The sequence below is a fragment of the Hydra vulgaris genome, chromosome 09 (genome assembly GCF_038396675.1).
Source record: "Hydra vulgaris chromosome 09, alternate assembly HydraT2T_AEP".
Taxonomy (NCBI): Eukaryota; Metazoa; Cnidaria; class Hydrozoa; order Anthoathecata; family Hydridae; genus Hydra; species Hydra vulgaris.
In genome coordinates this window covers 34,604,211-34,617,299 of record NC_088928.1, presented here as the reverse complement: position 1 = coordinate 34,617,299, position 13,089 = coordinate 34,604,211, and the positions used below count along the sequence as shown (strand labels likewise).

Genomic DNA, 13,089 nt, shown 5'->3' with positions numbered 1-13,089 from the left:
AGTTAGTACCTTTTTGATTTTTCAGTTATGTTTCTGTTTTTTATTTTTAAAATGTTACTGAAATTTATTTGATGTGAAAATTTGTACCCGTAATCTAAACTGTATTATGCATTTAAAAACAGAAAATAACCACTAACTTCTTAATCAAACTGAAAAGATTCTTTCACTTTGTGAAACATTAACTGTTAAACGTCGTAATCGAATGAAAAAGACATTTGAAATGAGAGTTTTTATGAAAATGAAGAAGAATATGCGGATGAAATTCAATCACATATTTTCTTTCAGTTAAAAAAAAAAATCTTATCTCAATTTAATTGAATCATTGAATGACTATTTGTTTGCATATTTACATTGTATTATATTATATAAGAAACTGTTTAAATATTGTTGTCTTAAAACTTTTATAATGATAATAAGTTAATATCCAGTTAAAAATCGCATAAAAATTTGATAAAAATAAAATAATAACTCAATAGCAACTAAAATGTGAAGTTAAATAAGGAATTATTTACGAGTAAAATCAGAATTTGAAGCTAAATCAATGTTACAAGAACTGAATAAAAACTGAAATAGAAATTATATATTGAATTTAAATATCACTTCTGTTAACATAGACAATTCTAGGAAGGGGAGGGTGTGTGCAGAAAGAAGGCTATTTTCAGCTTATAGCCTCTTTTTTTTTTTTTTTTTTTTTTGTGCAGACCCATCTTTCAGACCTCTTTTTCTCACCTTTCAGAATATTTCTTTATTTTAATTCTTATTTTAATTAAAAATTTAAAATAAAAAACATTTTGTATTTTGAAATACATTGAGAATACAAAATGTATCAAAAATTGCATTTAGAATACAAATACTAGCTACTCGACTGAAAAAGTATTTAAAATACAAATTACAAATACTTTAAAAGTATATACGCATTTAAAATTTGCTTTTATAGTTTTTACAATGTATGCATTGTAAAAACTATAATTTTTACAATGCATACATATACACAGAATTAATAATTTATACAAATTTAATAATAGTTTCTGAGACAGCGTATACGCTGTCTTATAAATATACATAATTAAATAAAAATATGTTGTAAAATCTATGTTTATATACAAAATCAAACATTATATAATATATAATAAATAAACAATCAATGTTAGACATCGGTGCTGTGGCTTAGCGGTTAAAGCGCCTGTCTAGTAAACAGGAGATCCCCGGTTCAAATCCGGGCAGTGCCTGCTCTTTTGTATTTTTACATTTATATGTTTTTTTTGTTTTGTGTCATTTTTTATGTCTTTTATTTTAATAATTTTTGGGTCTCAGCTTAACGACTAATCCTAAGTTATATTGCAATAAATTTTTATTTAAAAGATTTTTTTTTACATATTTGTATAGCAGTATAAATTTGTTATACAAAATGTGTAAATATACTGTTCGACAATAGCTTTTTTCAAAAATCAAGAAATAATGTTGTATTGTTTTAAGTTATGTTAGTTTAATTTTTATTTTATACTTGCAGGACCGCCGAGAGCCGTCACGCCGCCTAGGACGGCAACCCTGATTTGTGCCCATGTTTAACAAAATTTCATTATATATTAGACATACAACTTTTTTTTCTTTTTTTTTTTAGGTACCTTCTTTTCATTTGGCGCCCCTTGGATATCTGCCAAACGGGACTAACTGTCCCTCTTGCCCTCCCTGTCGGCGGCCCTGTATACTCGAGTACATCTTATACTTATACTATTTATTGTTATGTTACTATTACTTTTTAATCTTGTAAAAATTTTTATATTAATTTACGTACTCTCACTTGTAAATGGCTTCTGAGTATAAGATCATTGTGATCTTCTTTTAAAAGCCTTGTTTATATTTGTAAAAAATGTAATACATATATGTATTACAGTGGCGTATTATATATTCAGTTACGATCAAAGTTCGGAACATTATGTAATTGTGTAAAAAAGCATGACTTTCGTTAAATATTGGGAAAAAAGTTGTATTGTTATGAGTTGTATTGTTGGGATGTCGGCGGTCTAACTCTTGTAGAACGACAACCAAATTGTTTGATTAAGGGTCCGTCACTAAATAATACATCCTCCCAATCTTCTGGTAACCAGTCCTTTTATTTCTAAAAAAATACCATACAGTCTTTTACATTTTTTTGAAAAAGGCAAAATTTTTCTGCTGGAACATGGCTTTTTAAATTAGATTGTTAGCAAAAACGTCTATTACGACACTTAGTGCAACACCAGTGGAGAATACATTAGTTGAAATTTCATAAGCACTGGCAAACGTGATATCGTTTTAATGTTTTTATGATGCAGCTATATGTTACATTAAAACGTGCAGCAATAGCATTTAACATCAACCCTTTTTCACGCAGAATAGCAATCTTAGCACGTTTTTCTGTTGTTCATTAGTTATAATTAATAATAGTTTAATTTGTCGCTAAAATAAAAACAAACTATGATGCCGTATGATACGGTGCACAGTGACTCAAAACAACAACAAAATAGTAATAAACCCTCACAACTTTTCTATAAATTAAGTGCCCTTTTTTAAATAATATTAAATGGCAATAATTTTTTATTTCAAAAGTATAAATATTTTTTTAATAAAACTTTTATTTTGTATCATATAGTAAAAAGAAGTGAAAAAATTTGTTATTACTTTCAAATAAATCTGAAAAATGTGAGATTCTTATTTAATTAAAATAGAGTACTTTTAATTTAAATAAAAGTGTATATTTATTTTGAAGATAATCTTTTGGCTCTATATATTTCAAATTGACTAAAAAGAAAAAAAAGTCTGATTTTTTTGTTTAAGTTTAAAGACTTTTTGAAAAAAAAGGCAGCAAGTAATTGTATTTTTTTGGTTTATCTATCAGCTAAAAAAATGTTCCACCGAGTTCTAAAAAAATATATATATTTTCTAGTTAATTAACATTTCTACTTTTAATATAATAATATAAAGGGATTACTGCGGTCTCCTGCGGTATTGGAAGTTATTAAAAAAATACAAATGTCGTTAAACACTTAAAAACCTTGTTTTCCACCAATTTTGAAAGTATTTTGTTATAATCAAAACAAATGAAAATGGTGGGAAACTTAAATTTTCTTTTTTTTCTTGTATTACTATTAAAACTATTAATATAGTTTTTAAATCATAAATATTAAATATAGTTTTAAAAAACGTGCTTTTGTCATTATATACTATTTAAAAGTTTGTTAAAATATTTATTGAAAACTTTAAAGAACGATTTATTATTCGATAAGTATCCGATTAAATTATTTGATAAGTATTCGATGTTTGAAAAATCTTAACTGAACAACTTTAGTATTTCCTGTAATATTAAGTTAACTTAGTAATATAGTGTTTTTACAGGATGTAACAATGTGACATTTGTTAAAGCCATAACAAATTCTAATGTTTTAGAGATAGAAAAAGTTGATGAAACTTTGGATAAAACCTTTCCCATTAATATGAGTGTAGAGGAAGCTCTTGCGTTACAAATGAACACTGATCTCAGCGATAAACAATATCAAATGATCAAAAACTCAGCTCTTGTACACAATGTACATATTTATCCTACCTTGCACGATATTTTCGAGGAAAAATTAAAATGCTATCCTGAGAATATATACTTTTCTGAAATTTCTCCAAAGTGTACTCTTCCAAGCATGTTAGATCACACTGTGAGTAAAATAACTCAAATGATTGATGTGCCTAATTGTGGTCAAGGTAACAAAATATTTGAAGTTTTATACGGAGAGATTGGTTTTAATGGAGCATCAAGCCAAAGAATTTACAAACAGAAATACGAGGCAAGCAACACAGGTATAGAACTAAAAATGAAGAAAATCTTTTTAGTACAGCTTTTGTGCATCTATTGCTCAAAGTAGAAGATGGTGAAATTTGGAAAAATGGAAATCCTTCAAGTTGTCACTTTTGTAGACCTCTTCATCTACAATATAAAAAAGAGAGTCCAATTTTATCCAGAGAAGAAGAATCAGATCTAAAAAATCAACTAAATACCTTAAAGACGTTTTGCAAAGTTTTTGATATTGCATGAAAAAAGGTGACCTTTAATATCAGATCTAGAGTTGATCATACAATGTTTGATAATAAAGTAGTTAACGCACTTACAGAGACAAAATCCACTCAATCCTGCAATGTGTGCAATACTAAACCCAATGAAATGAACAATATTGATTTATTAAAAGCAAAGATTGAGAATGAGTCAGCCTTGGGGCTTGGAATTTCAGCTTTGCATTGCTGGATAAAATGCTTGGAATTTATTCTTCATTTGAGTTATAAAATTGAAATTAAAAAGTATAAGCCAAAAACAATTGAGGAAAAATTATCTGTAGACTTAAAAAAAAAGAGATTCAGGTACTCTTCAGAGAACGGTTAAGCCTATATGCTGACATGCCAAAAACTGGGTCTGGAAATACCAATGACGGCAATACTGCCAGAAGAGCATTTAAAATTAGTGAAGTTTTTTTTTGAAATTACTAAAGTTGATTGTGATACAATTGAAAGATTACATAATATTCTCATAACCACATCTTGTGGATATCCTATTAAAATCAATGAATTAGATTTATACTGCACTGAAACAGCTACACGTATAGTGAGTTTGTACGACTGGTATGTTATGCCTCCTACTGTACATAAAATGCTACTGCATAGTTCTTCTATATCACATAAATTACCTTTGCCTATTGGGGTATATTCGGATGATGTATTGGAGAGTTCAAATAAACAGATAAGAAATTCTAGACTTAAGCACACGGCAAAAATATCAAGGTTAAACACAATGATGAATCAGATGCACTACCTTCTAGTAAGATCAAATCCAAAAGTATCAAGCATATCTTTTAGAAAATATAAGAGCTATCGAGGAAAACCGTTACCAGATGAAGTTATTAAATTAATTGTAATGTAAATAATAAAATAAATGTAACAAAATATAGTTTTTTTTCTCTATGTATCAATCTTTTTCTCTATGTATCATCCTTTAAAAACCTTTTTTTTTTAAATATCAAGTAGAGTAATATATCAAGATAATGTGTTTGTCTTGAAGATTCTAAAACTTAAAGAAAAGTTTTTTTGTACGCGTGTATTCACCTTTAACGCGCGCATTATACGCGTCGAAATGGTGCGTAAAAAAAAATTTATCAACAAATTTGAAATCTTTGACCCAAAAAATATTATTTTGATATATAACATTATTTATTTACAATTTATGTCAAATTGTATTTAACTTTTGCCTTTTTTTGATCGTCCTGAGTCACTGTGCAGTGTGACTTAAGTAAAGTTTGGCAACTAAGGCAAAAAGAAAGTTTCTTACAACAAAGTTTAGCAATATTTTTTATTTGTAAAACAACTACAAATCAACTGGTAACTTTTAGTTTAATTAATTTTAATTGATATATATATATATATATATATATATATATATATATATATATATATATATATATATATATATATATATATATATCGATGATATACATAAGTGAAATCAAGCCACCATAAAAATTTTTTTTTAACAGATCTACCTAGTAAATACAGGATCTAAAAAAATATTTTTTGATTGTTTAAAAGACGTCTTTTTTACGTTGTGTGCTCACGGGACGTAAAAAAGACGCCATTAAACACAATTATTTGAAATATACAGCAAAAAAAACTTTGAAAGTGGTCAATGCTTTTTAAATCTAGATCGAGAAATGTTTTGGGTAAAAAAACTTTAACCAAAACATATTCCCGCTTAAATTCAGAGAAGATCAAAAAGACATTAGTCCTATTAATCTTCTCTGAATTTAAACGGAATAATGGGCATGAGCATGCACAATTACGTGTTTTTTGTAAAAAGAGATAATAATATTAAAGAGATAATAGTATTAAAGAGATAATAATATTACCAAACAAGTTTTAATTATAGTAAGTTATCGATATGATAAAGGAGTGGCAAGTACCTTTTGTATATATGATCACAGCAAGAATTAAAAGAAAAAGCTGATAATACTGGTTCATATAATGTAAATTACGTATTTGAGGCACTTCGTAAAGTCTGCGAAGATAAATTTCTTTAATTAATTAAGTTTACTTTTTCTTTTATCAATATTGTTTTTGAAATTGTTTTCACCTATGGTTTTTAACATATTGTTTTCGCATTAAAAGTTTCATAATTCAAGTTATTCCAATCATTACAAACTCTTTTTTTATAAAAAATTTAATAACTCAACTTTTTTATAATTTATAAATAAGTTATGTTTTGCATTACATATTTTAGTATATTCTCATACAAATCTAAAGTGGTGATTTCTACTTTGTTTTTTGTCTAGTTCTACTTTCATTATTTTTGCGTCCATTATGCTAATATTGCTTGCGGAGTGTCCAAAAAAAATTAAAGCACTTTATTGTCAACAGAAATATTTCACGATAAATTTCAATAATTATTTTACTTAATGTCTCTGTTATTTAATATACTTTTAATAACGCTAAAAAATAATTGATATCTCTAAAATGTAGCTTCCTAGAAGAAATTAAACCCATTTTCCAAATACTAAACTCTAATTACTTACAGAAATTTACCAGGTAAATTAAAAATAATTAAAACTCTACCAATTTATAAATCTTGTATCAATTCTTCCTGAGTTATTAAAACAAAAAGAATTTACAGTCCAATAAAAAGTTCTTCCTATTAAATATCAGTTCTTCCTATTAAAACACGAATAATTTACAACTGTCTGTGTAAATACTTAAGCATAAACAAAATGCTAAATAAAAAACAAATAAAAACCCATTTTAAAAAACCTAAATAAAAAGCACTCAACAGAACATGCAATCTTGGATCTCACCAAAAAAGATCGTTAAAGGTGCCCTTATAGACTTTTTATTACTTAAAAAAAATGGAAAAATACAGATTAAAAAACTCCACAGTGAGCAATGAGCCAGAGATGAGCAAAACCCCTTTTCTTTTTATAAATGTAATCTAGTGACACACAGCACTCTAAAACGGATATAATTTTTTTCCTACAATGAATTTTAAACTCAGTATATTAATTTTAACACGACAATGACAATTTTTTACCTTTCAAATATTGGTAAATATGAAAAAATCATATAAAAAAGAAATATGAGGCCAGTAAGACAATTTCACAACATTTTAATTTCTTAACGGTATATATTAGTCCATCGGCATCATATATTGAAATAAGAAGAAATACAAAAATTTATTTTTCATGCTTTTTTTCAAAGTGTTTTTTAATAAAACCCCTTAAAATGCGCAACCTTTTTTTCAATACTTACCTTTACACAAACAGAAAAACACTAGGCCGCTCATGTGGTCTACTTTAAATTGCTCTCTCATATATAGATAAAAATTTACAACCAAATTTTCTGGGTTCAGTTGAGCGCAGTAGATACTAGACTTTTATTATAAATGATATCCAATTGTAGATTTTGCTTTAAAAAATTGAAGAAGACGCTTAAACAACAGTTTTAAATTTTTAATTATTTAATTTTTTTAAATAGCACTTTTAAGGTTTTTGTGGAAAATTATGGAACATTCTATGATAAATATGTGATTTACATTTAGTTGTTTTTTTTATTAGTAATTATTTTTGTTATGTTTAAGCGGTTTTTTAATTTACATTTTTGTGAATTGTTTTATTGTGTTAATTTTATGTGAATATGTGTAAAAAGATGATTTATGGAAGAGAAGATTTATTTCTTGTATGCAAAAAGTTTTTATTTATGTAAAAAGAAGAGCTTAGTTTAGTAAAGAGAAATGAGATCGTTTACGAGAAAAATAGATTTTTAATTACTTGTTGTTTTTTATTTTTAATGTCGTCTAAATAATTTTTCAAAATGCCGTTTTCATATAGAAAATGTGTCAAATGTGTTTTGTTCATTTAAATAACGCTCGAAAAACGGAAAAACGTTTATTATTTGTGAAAAATAGTCATTTCATGCACCCCATACTAATGTTTTACAATAAAACAACAGAGAGCACTACACAATGAAATTGTGTATATAATACACAAACTATGATCTAATGATGAAAATGCTTTGCAGCTACGATACTAAGGTGTCCAGAATATGCCTAGATTCAAATATCTTGACCGCACTTAGCCATAATTAAATTAAAAATTATCGGGTAATCCCAAGACCACCCTTGACCACCTCTAAAATAACCATTTGAGCGGTCATTATCACTTCTAAAGACTGAATATGCCCAGATTTGAATTCTCTGATTGCAATTATCTATATTTAGACATACAACATGTCCTATCTAACTTAAAAACCATCGAGACATCCCATAACCAGGCTTGGCAACCCCATTTGTGCGGTTATGACTACTCCAAACTTTAAATGGAGCTCAAAAATGAAATCCTTGGCCCCAAAAATTCCTTTAAACATGTATCATATGTTTATATTTAACCCATAAATAGTTTTGCTATCTTCAGACAATTCTAGCCCACTGTGCAGTGGTTCAAAGCATTTTGTATAACAGACAATAGTGTATTATTACAGATAAAAGTCACTCAAAATAATTAAAAATAACATGTCATGATCGTCCGGGTTCGCGTTGCGTCTCTCCAGGTTCAAATATTGCTTCTCTTTTGTTTCTAATCTCTATATAAGTGACATTCTAAAAGTCTCTAATAAACAGATATTTGCAGACGATACAAATGTATTCTAATTTTCAGCAAACATAAATAAACTGTGTGAAAATGTAAACAAACGAGCTGTCATTAAAAAAAAAAGTTCATAAAATGCACTGGACACGAAAGCAATCAAACGTTTTTATTTTTTTGATAATAAAATTCTATTTAAAAAAAGTTTAACAAAAAGTTTTTTGTTTGTTAAAGTAAAGTATATTATTAAATAAATGAGCAAAGCTGATGCTGTTTTAATGGTTTTAACCATGAAACTCTAAACTTATAAAAAGTAGTATTGATAATACTGTCATTAATTTACAGAAACAGTTAATATGGTAAATAAGAATTTGAATTGCTCAAAAAAACAACAAAAAAACAAAAAACAAAAAACAACCAACATGTAAAGAATAATCTTGATAACACCAAAGCTAACATTCGTTGGTGATACTTGAAAAAAAAATCTGTATATGAAAAAGAGTTATCCAGCGTAAAGCAGGTGTAACTTAAAATTTATTGATGAAATTTCAAATTTATGGATAAGTATTAATTTAATTAAGAAGAGTAAAAAAAAATTTAAATTAAAAAAAATATTTTATTAAAAAAAAAATTAACAAATTAAAAATAGTTGATTTTTTGTTCTCAGACTCCAATCATCGCATTTTTTTCCAAAGCATCCTAATTTGACATAAGTATAAACATATAAGTATAATGTATAAATGTTTAGAGTTTGCTGCATGTATAAATATAAGTGTAACATGTAAATGTGGGGAGATTATTACTCAAATATAAGTATAACATATAAATACATCCCTGGAAGTTAGCTCAAAAACGAAAAAAGCTGGATGTAAAGATGATGCAGGGGAAAATTTTAATAGATAATAATGAACTAAAAATAAAACCCGTTGACATAGCTATGTCAAGGCATGTCTAAGTTTTTTTAGTTTTTTTTTGCTTTATTTACGTCTATATCGATTCACTATATCGTGGATTGATATAGACTCACTATATAGTGGATTAATATAGACGAGTGTCAATTAATTATTTAAGAGCTGCGATGAAAAAGAATGGAAAAAAAGCAAAGAAAAATTAAAAAAAGCCTTAACTAACTTAACTTTCTTAGCTGAGAAGCTTAGCATTAAAAGATAAATCAAGGCCGAACTATCGCTTTAGGAGTTTTATTATTTTGAACAATTATTTTGAAAACTGCAAGACAACGAGAGCAATATTAATGCCCCAACATAAACAACTCATTATTATCTTTTTTTCGTTTAAAAATGAGATCAAACGAAGCTTTTGAACAAGGTTTTTAAATAGTAAAAGTAATTTGAATTTTGAGTCTTTTGAAGAAACTTTAACAAGAAACATAAACATGTTCCAAGAAACTCAATGAAATTTAACGAATACACCGTATTTTGATCTTTATGAATTAAATGGAGCAAACAAAAAAATAAAGATTCTTTTTCTATGTTATATGTAAATACTAGAAGCATAAATCAAAAACTTGATAAGTTCACTCTTACGACGTCAAATTAATTATTTAATTACACGTACGACGTCAAATGTCTTTTAGAGTCTTGACGCGAAAACACACTTGAATCTAATTCAATTTATAAACTATTTAATTATAAATTAACAAGTCAACCGCTAGGAATAAATTTAAAAAAATGGAGGAAGAGTACATGTATATGTTTTTTTAAAATTATTGATACAAAATAAAAAATTCATTATGCTCATCAAATCTTAATTATGAAGCCTATTTATTAAAATTATGTGACAAAAAAATGAAAACATTGTTAGACGTGTAATCGACCGCCAAGTGGTAAAATTAAATTGTTAAAAAAATTTATAAAAATTACAATATAAATAAATTTTTTAAAAAGTTCTATATTGCCGGTGACAAATTTGAAGCCTCTAAAATACCCAAAGCATACGAAACAAAATCTTTTTTGACATGCTGTTTAAAAAAAACATCTTGCCAGTTATAAATAAATTAACTTGGGTAACAAAAATACAGATATTGATCCCGACAATACTATAGTGAATGATGAAATGGTCAATTAGGAAGGTTCTGTGTAATTTTTGTCACTTTTTAATGAAAGGCTCTGAAGATAAACGCAGTTCATCAACTTGCGGCCAACTAGCCCCGATCTCCCCTACCATATACAGTTGAACTGTTAGGAGGTCGTGTGAAATTGGCATGGTTGAAATGTAATCAAATATTATAAAATTAGCAGCACTTGCACCAGTTTTTTTAAAACCATATATTTGGTGAGAAAGAAGTCACTATGAATGGTGACACCTGTTCAGGTCAGAACAAAAATAGATCTATGACTGCATATTTAAATTGGAGGAGGAACTGGTCAGGTTTGCACAATAAAATTACCTTACAAGTTCTACCCTTCGGACACGCCAAGTTTTATCCTGATTCATATTAAACACACTTTTGAGTTTCCAATGTCAGCAGCTTGAATTATTTAATTGCGTTAGTGCAATTATATTGCATACAAACTTATGATATAGTTTGTGTACTCAGCAGTCACGTTAGAAACCGTCGAGTACTTCTTTAATTGCGATGACAAAAACCTAGTCAATGTGAAACTCTGCAACTCAGTCAGTGGTGATCTACCAGAAATCAATAAAGGTAATGGACAGTTTGTTTTTACTGAAAATCTGAATGCAAATCATGAAGTCATAGCAAACATGATAACATTAATTCTAAGAAATTTTCAAGATTGACCAGAGGAAATGGTGGTTAAAACTAACATAAGTTCACAATAAAAAAAATACCATTCTGACTATAATTCCTTTGGACTTTCTTTCAAAATGTTGTTTCAAAACTATTGCTATCTGTATAAGTTCAAACAACTTCACAAGATTCTGCATGTTGAAGTTTAAAACTTAACTTTTTGAAAAATTATACTTTAAAATATTTGGATTTTAAAAAAACATTATTCAGGATCCTCTTAGAATATTTTAAAGATCTTGGTATCGTTTTGCTTAGTTCTTATTGCTTGTTTATGTGCTATTAATAAGTCAATCCCCCATATATGGTCTCTTTTCCGTGAAGGGATCACATATATTATTATGTGATCACTTATTATGTGAAAAAATTTTTAAACAATTTAAAATCTTTATAACAGTGCGGGTAAACCAATTTACTTGCACTGCTTACCAGAGTGTTTTTTTATTTAGTATAAAAGATAGTTGGTTGTTAATTCAATTCCAATGTTAAAAATTAGAAATAACCATGAGCGAGATCTCGTCTCGTTCTCATTTCTCGTGAGAAATAGAAAATTCTCGCGAGAAGTAGAACAAGACTTAAATATTATTTTCCAAATTAAAAATTATTATAATTTACAAAATGCTTAATTATTTGTTTTTTTAATTAAATAATATTTTGACTCCATGATTTTAATAAATCTAATTAAAAATTTAATTTCTTTTTGACAAAAACAAATTAAATTTTTAATTTTTAAGTAGATTTTTTAATTAGATTTTTTTTTAAAATCTTATTAAAAAATTTTAATTAGATTTTAAATACAAAAACTTTTTGTATAAAATGGTGCACTTTCGACTTAATTTCATTAGTTTACCAGTGGAATTCAACTTGACACATATTGTTCATATTGAAAAGAAATATTCTTGCCTCATGTCACCAAGAAAAAACAAAATCTGGAGATATTTTCAAAAAACAAGTGACGGTGCTGAATGCAAGGCGTGCAAAATGTCTTTGAAAATAAAAGATGGAAACACAAGCGGGCTTCATCGTCACCTCGAAAAAAACACAGCCAAGATTATGTTGAGTATTCTGAAAAAACTGACGACTCTCTTCTTCCTCCTCCTAAGAAGAAACAACAAACCATGGTCGAAATGCTTGAAACAAAGTCCAAATATGACAAAGACAATTCCATTCAAAAACAGTTTGACTCTGCAATGCTGGATTACTTTTGCATTGGTCTGGCATCCTTTTCAGCAGTCGAAGGAAGAGGTTTCAAGAAATTGTTTGACATTGCAAACCCTAAACTGAGCCTTCATCACAGAACAACATATTCAAGAAAGCTTTCAATTTGGTCAAGAGAAGTTCAAGCTGGAATGAAGAGCATAATAACGGAGATTGCGCCAAATCTAAAAAGTGCTGCATTTACTTCTGACCTTTGGACTTCTAGAGCTCAGAACAGCTACATCTCTTGGACTTTTCATGCTATTGACGAAAATTGGAGACTACATCACTGGACACCCCATGTCCAACAGTTCCCAGGCAGACACACAGGTATCTTAATTGAAGGAAAGCTGGATTCTTTCTTAGAAGAACTAAATTTGCCTGCTGATTTGCCAATGTACTGCGTGAACGACCAGGCAAGAAACATGAAACTTGCAGTCAAATTGTCAAAGCGCCTTGACCAATACTTGTGCAACAATCATATTT

The 13,089-nt window shown here is 27.8% G+C and overlaps 1 non-coding gene across 1 annotated transcript; it reads left to right on the top strand.

The window, feature by feature from the left end:
* Positions 1-1,156: 1,156 nt before the first annotated feature.
* Positions 1,157-1,229, top strand: trnat-agu (transfer RNA threonine (anticodon AGU)). The gene has a single exon. It is a non-coding gene; the product is annotated as a tRNA-Thr (tRNA).
* Positions 1,230-13,089: the final 11,860 nt, after the last annotated feature.